We start from the raw sequence: 8,181 nt of genomic DNA on the forward strand, positions 1-8,181 counted from the left end.
CATGATGTACATAAGGGACATGCTCATACATGTATGACATCAAAGGTTCACATGAAGTCTCCATGAATACTTTCATGTGGTGGTGTCACAACATTCGCCATAAAACATATCAAAGAATAAGGTTTCTCCCTCTTAGTTTGATATCAACTTTTCTGACCTCTTAGCTCAAAGTTCTCTCCGATGAAATATCAGACTTCCTCTGAATCTATTATCATCCTTCTATCCTCTTGGAAGCAAGTCATGTCATACTTCCCTAGTTCAATAGGTATCATGATAGCATAAGGTCTTCCAGCCTACAAACATGAGACTTTATCCCATGAAACATAGTCCTATAGCTGTTATAGTTCCTGACTAGTGGAGAATCCATCAACAAGGTCTACTCCTTCTAAACCAAGATCATCAAAAGTTTGATTGAAGCATTTAAAAAAAAAAAAAAAAATTATGCTCCCTTTCTATTTCCAAGGTTGCCTCTAATGAACTATTAGACTCCCTCTCATAATTTCACTCATCAAGGATATTTGCTTCAAGAAACTCACATTATCCAACCTAATCATCAGATGATTCATGAATCCTAAATCACAACTTCTTTGGAGCTACTATCATAAGATTGAGTTTGCACAATATTTGGTAGCATACCTAATGTACTGATCTTCTTTTCCTGCAAGAACATCCTCAGAGACAAAGGAAAAGATCAAGGCAAATAACTCTTTATAGCAATTATAGAAATACAAAAGTAAGAGAGAGACTACAAATATATATATATATATATATTGAAAGATGATAAATACTTATTTGCACATGAAGGTCCATATCCATCAAGTTAGAAAATGCCTCTGTATAATCATTTGTCAAATAATGTCCCACTCTTACATCATCAAATAATCAATTGTGGCAAAACAACTTGGTTTAAATTCTTGTAATAAAGAGCAACCCTCCATCTATAGAAGCCCTTTCACATCATTAATGTGGATTGGATAAAAAAACACTTATCTCTCACAATTTTGGATAAATGGGAGGAACTTTTGAATTTTGTCTTCCAAAATGTAACATTTGGTGATTCCCATATAACATACTTTTATAGCTTAAGCATAGTCAAATTTGAAAGACATCTCAAACTTGGAACCTCCTATATTATCATGATATTCCACAAGTGTTGCTTCCTAAGTCCACCATAACACTCTAGATGCCTTAGAAATGAAGCATCTTATGACACTTCTCTCATCGGGACATTCATTGAATCATTGATCGGTATCTCTGAAGGTGGGTGTACATGTAAGATAGTCTCATAATTTCTTATTACATCTTCCAAGGAACAAATTGACCATTTTGATAAATCTCATCATAGTGTGCTCCCTCTCATTGGAAGAGCCCTTCATAGTAAGAATTTATTTGATCTCAATAGCAACAAAGCATTTTACTTTGAGTCATATGTAGTTATGTATTTTTCTTAACATCTTCTCCATATCTTAAAATCATATCATACATTCCTACAATCCATCATCTAAATAGTGGTTTAGAGTGGGCACCTATATGGAGCAACTTCCTAGCTAATGAACTCATCCACAACAGTATTCTAGTTTCTATTAGGTTGCCCATTTACAGAAACACACATGACTCTGACTTATGTCCTTATATATTTGCTCAGACATATGGAAAGCATGGTAGCAGGTTGGAATAAATTCCAAACAAAATTCTATTCAAGCATCGTAACATTCAAATACATCTACCATGTTTTCCATATATCTCTTGCAATTATAATCCTTGAAGTAAGTGTCATTGTAAATTCATAATATTATTTGAGGGCATTAATGATGTTTGATAATTAGTAATGATTATGAAATTGATTGAAGAAATCACACAACTGACTCCTCATCACTATTGCTCCCACAACTCCTATAGTAGTGCTGTGTAATTTCCTAATACTTATCATGGAATGATAACTGCAAAATCCCACATGATTACATCTGTTAGGGGAATTTTCTAAAAGAAAAAAAATCTCCCTATCTTTTCAAGATTGCCACCACAACTCATGACACAAAATATCATTGTCTCATGTCATTGAAAAACTTGTGAAAGTGCATTGTTGGCCATGTAGTTGTGCAATAGTTGAAGATGTGCATTGGCATCTTCAGGGGGATTTTGTATTCTAAGAAGTCAATCAAGTGCCTCCTTCAATCAACTACCATCTTTACATAATACTATTCCACTCAGATGGGTACTTGATGATATTGTCTACTTGTATTATCATGGCAGCTCCAATCTTCAATAACTATTGAGATAATAAATGATTCTTGCAAACTAACAGTTGTAGAACAAAAATGTTAAAGCTTTCCAATATATATAGGTGTTCTGTTTAATATATCATCTTCTCTTGTTGACGTAGGCCTTCTTTAAATAGATGTAGAGGAACAACAAGAATCATTATTAAGATTTTGTATGACCCATGGCACTCAACTCATGAGGAAATTTCTAAAATGGGAGATTGTTTTTCATAAAGCGTCGTATCTTGAATGATTCATTTCTACTCTGCTCTCACATCCTAATGCTGAAAGAGAATTTCACCCATATGAGTTGGTCGACTCCTCACCTTGGTCCCATAGTCTTGTTTGTCCCCTATAATGTTTGTACGACCCTTCTTGTCCTTAATATCTATTTGCTCAAAATCCTTTTTCAAATAACTGGTGATCACTCTGGACACTAATTTTTTTTGATCACTCCTCTGAATCCAATGATGATGTGCAGTACAACACATATGATGATAGCACTTTCCTGTGTTTTGTGGGTAATCATACTCTATTGCAGTTAAGAAAATCATAGATGTAATTTGTGCTACTATCTTATTCATGGGAAAAAGATTTCATTCTATCTCTCTAGTGAATGTTCAACAATGTGTTCATGAGGACTTCGTGGTTTCTCTTTATTTTTTGATCCCTTATGTCAGTGCTTTCACTTGCATCTACATTCTAATTCACTGCCTTCCAAAATAGAAATGAGATACAATATAAACTCTATGGTTATAGTTTCAATGATTCTATCATCTATGTTTATCATTGCCAATCTTTTTATTGCAACTCTTATGTTGATCCCAAGGATTCGAACTAGGCTCTAATACCATGTTAAAGTATCAGACTAGAACTTATATTACTCAAGGCAAAGATATAATAAGATTCTAGAGATGATTAAGTGAACTGAGATGAAATGAAGGAGATTCAATCCTGTTCTTATTTGCTATATATATTGGAGGAGATCCGATGCTCTGAATATGTACTAGAATACTTATGTATGTTTATGTGTTCGCTGTATATCTTGAAGCAAAGGAGATCATAGATATATATGTGCAAGCAAAAGGAAATAAGTCATGACTAATAGCCATGACTCATATTTGAGTCACGTCTATTACACGTGACTGTTATTAAGTCAGGATAAGACACTGCTTATATAATTTCATTAATATAAAACTTGCACTTGAGCCATATAAGGAACTAAGCGAGTGTAAATGAAACTAATACAAGAACCCGATATTATATCGAGATTAATATAAACTAACACCCCATAGTTATTAGTCAGTTTTATATAATATGAATATATATGAAATTATAACTTATGTCATAATTTATATTTAGAATAACTATATATATATATATATATATATATGTTTATCAAATATCTCATATACAATATAACATAAGAATAATTATAAGAGTTATAAACAACTCTTCAACTAATCTATACATCAACACTTATGATATATAATATGATCATTGGGACATGCATGTATTGTTTGATACTCCATTCCAATATCTTTTATAATGGTCGATAATTCTTGGTAAGAGCAAGGTAGAATGTTTAATGGTGGTAACAAATACTCACCTATCAACCTATGGAAACATATTGTTCATATAAACAACATTAATGGTACACTAACATAGATAAAAATGACCCTATACCTTAGTGTATGTGAGATTTGTATATTGGATATACCCTTCATAACCTTGGACTTTACCAACAACAATACAAAAGATAGAAGTGTTGTTTGGAGGCCTTGGTATAGAGGCCCATATGCCTTTTCAATTATAGGTATATCAAGGTTCTCGCCATCATAATTAGATGCATGACTATCATTGTCTTCATCATCTTCATTAGTTTCCCTAATAACATCTTCTTCAATCATTTTCTATAGAACATTATTAGTTGCACCAATACCAACATCTTCAATTGTATTCTCTACCTCAAGATCATCTTCTCCCATGGGAGCAATACCTTCTGCTTCGATATTCACACCTCTATGTTCCACCAGTTCAAAATCCACATTCACCAAAGGACAAAAGTCCATTCCCCCTTCAATGTGATCATGTTGCCTACAATGTCTTTGAGTTCTTGTGATTAGAATTCTTTGATTCTTTAAGCTCTTGCATTCTTTGCAAGGATAATAACATTTTCCATCACTATTTCTTTTGAACTGAGACCACAATCTAGCAATTTTTGCCTTATTTTATTCTGGGTTCATATTGTTAGGCATGGACTTTCTTCACAAGAAAATATTTGTGCTATAAAATTATATCAAATATGAACATGCAAGCATTAATAGTATCTTGTATATAATCGATAATAATAAAATAATAAAATATTACTATCTCTTCAATAAAAATGGCATCTAAACAAATCAAATGAATTATACAATATAAATATTGGCATTGATTTTGAACAAAAATTATTCATTTATGTATGTTGTGGCTTGAAATATGTTGCTACAACAAATGTGAGTAAAGGTATGGATGGTTTTGGCAAGGTCAGGTTAGGATCAAGAAACATTGGGGGGTGGGGGTGAGGGGGTGTGAATAAGTGTTGTACCACTTTCAAACCAATCAAGAATTTTTAACTTAACCATAAATTATGCTACCCAAGGGTTATCATATACTATATCATCTCTACTATGCTAATAAATTGAATTGATTAAATAATGTATAATCAAATAAATCAATGTTGGATGCTCAACAAACAATGATGAAAATCAAGAATGTTAAATAGTGTTCCTCTTGTTGAGAATAATGGAAAACTTAATATTTATGCAAGGTTCTTTTGCATGCCAAATAGTAAAATATGGAAAGAAAATCATAATGTATGATGTCTCTAAACTCTTCTTAAATATTACACAAAATAATTCCATATCCAAATCATGTATAAGCCTAGTTGATGAAGATGGCGACGAGATAAGGGCAAGTGGAAGCCAATGAAAACCAAGATCAGAAATGGGGTAGTTCCTATGATAGAGTCATCATCAAAGAGATGAAGAATGTCCTCAAGTGTATCGGTCAAATCTACAAGATGAGATTGCAAAAAAAACCTACATTATCTATCAAAAATTCATCCCACTAAATTAAATGTGAAAGATTTATTAGTACTTCTTGCAAAGAATGACTAAAATCAACAATTGTTGGAGAAGTGATCTCAATGTATGTCATGCTACTAGACTACCTATCCCATGATGATGTCTCAAGACAACATATTTGAATACAAACACCTCAAATTGAATTTTACAATGTTTGAATGCAAGAGTTCTTGACCTTATAGTACTAACTCAAAAAAAAATTATTGTGAACCTTTAAATCTAGATCAGGACTAATTAAATTCAAAGAACTATGAAGACATGTCTCAATGTCATCACAAATATCAGGATCCACCAACTCATAAGTTCCATTTATGTAGTGTCATATGGTAGTTATCACAATCATCCATAAAAGGGTCATCACAATTTTCTATCTTATTTTAGATTTTTAAATCTAGATCAACACTGATTAAATTAAGTCAAAGAACTATCAATACATGTATCAATATCATCATATTAAAGCATGGATAAATTATGTACACATAAATTAAAGAATCTTAAAATATAAGAATATGCAGAATGCTTATGCTAAATCTATGTTATTTTGAGAGAGTTTTGTCAATATGTAGAATTTCTAGGGATGTCCCATGTCCCTGGGATAGGGATTCCTTAAAAAATAATAGGGGATGCATCCCTGGATAATCTAGGTCATTGTATGATACAACCCTCAAAAGTATCATATCAAATTCATCTATATGTATGTAAGTAGATGTTATTTTAGATAAAGTTGATAAGTTAATTGCAAAGGCAAAAAAGACAAACTCATAACATAGATACTAATCAAACAAAAATAAAATTAAAGGATAAGTTAAAGAATGAAAGTCATGTAAAGCAACATTTAGGCTTACATTTTGGGGTCCAATGTTGAAGCTTCAATGGAATTTCTCCTTTTCTCTGACTTCCCTGTTAAGAAAAATGTAAAATTTAATAAATAAGAAATAAGATATCAATAAGTTTTAAACTAATCCATAGTGTTTATATTTCACCATACACAATAGTCAAAGTACAATGTGAAACACTTAAATGTGGGAGTCATAGTATGAAGGATAAAAAAATCTAGATACCATTATTTCAAAGCATCAAACTTACAGAAATCCTAATATTAAGGCAAAGGAAAAAAAATAGTGCATGTGATTCAAGAAAATCAAGTTTAACATGATTGAGTGACAACTTTCATGAAATTTTTAGATTGTTCAGGTAATATATTTGGGTGATTGTGAGTTTTCAACTATTCTATTCTGAATCTTCTTGAAATAGACACCACTAAATTTATGTAGTAATTTGTCTACTAGGGTTGCTATATTCTTGGTCACTGTATGGATTCATGAAAACAAAAGAATGAAACTATAAATCAAAGAGATGGGGAAAAAAAATGTTTCAAAGTGGAAGAAATTTACATTCTTGCATGAGGTTGTCTCTAGACAAATGAAATGAGGATGAACCATTAAAGATGTTGCATCTCATTGAATATGGTGCATCATCCTTACCTGATGCAAACAATCTATATCTAGCAAACATAAGTAGGATTCTAGAAGTTTTGGCTTCTCAACAATATTAATGACCCATTTTGCCACCTTTCTATAGTCATAAAGATTCTTCAAATATAAATTTAAAATATATGAACCATTTGTCTTCTAGTAATAAAACTTCAAGAAACTTGATAATATTTAAAAAAAAAAGGATTAATGTTCATCTTGAACCTAAGTAGAGCATGGCTAGATTAGAAAGTTTAATATTCCTTGATATTCTACTTCTTTAGGATTTCAAGTTAGTTAAGATTTCATAGGAGCAAAAATCAACCTAGATCCTATTGACAACTAGCTAATAGTGATATGTAATTGTTGCCATTTATGGAAACATGTATGTTGTACTTTTTGATAGGAAACCTAAAAAATAAAGATACTTAGTGTTTTGGTAATGAAAAAATTGTCTAAGTACATAATTTGGTTTACAGCAGTGTATTTTTTTGTTTATAACATATTGTAGACATCATATTATGACAAGTGAAGTTACATGGAGATAGTATACATGTTGGTGGTGATGTGTATAACTTCAAAATTTTGTATGGACTATACGAAATATAGATAATCTTGTTTTGATGATGCAAGATAGCAAAATTGAAGGAAAAATTTGATTTATTTACAAAACAATTACTTGTCCAATTAGGGTCGACATCCTAGATGTTTACTTTAACTTGGAAAAGTGAGTTGTGGTCTTAGCTAACCCAATAGTAATTTGTGTAAAGGCATGGTATTTATACAAAGGACTTCTCATGATAAGAAGTGTGCCGTCTTGTAAGATTGTGTAATTATGAATTGTGAATTATGTTGGAAATGATTGAAAAGATCATGAATGAAGAATAATGGAACTGGTAAAGAATGTTTTCAATCATTGTTTTGTCATTGATGTCAAACTTGCTACTTTTAGGAATGACAATTGCTTAAGTGATCCAAATACTATTAATTGGTTGATTGTCAAGGAGGTGGCAATCAATAAGATGTAACTAGAGTACCTAGAGAAAGGTTGAAGTTATGATGTTGTAATGAAGTATAAGGATTAGCTAAGCCATTGATGAAATAGTGTATTTATGACATACTCTAAGAGGGTGGACACACGAAGACACATCAAAGATGTAAGGTTTAACTAAGTCATTTGTAAAGCCTAACTAAGTTCATTGGAGAGAGCCGAGCAAGCTAGTTAGAGCCGAGCAGATTCTTAATTGAAGCCAAGCAAGTTCAACTTTAGTGTGTGCCAAGAAATCCTTTAGGTGTCGAGTGATCTTTAGGTGCCGAGTA

This window comes from Cupressus sempervirens, chromosome 4, assembly GCF_028749045.1.
Source record: "Cupressus sempervirens isolate cs-2001-9-10 chromosome 4, ASM2874904v1, whole genome shotgun sequence".
NCBI classification, from domain to species: domain Eukaryota; kingdom Viridiplantae; phylum Streptophyta; class Pinopsida; order Cupressales; family Cupressaceae; genus Cupressus; species Cupressus sempervirens.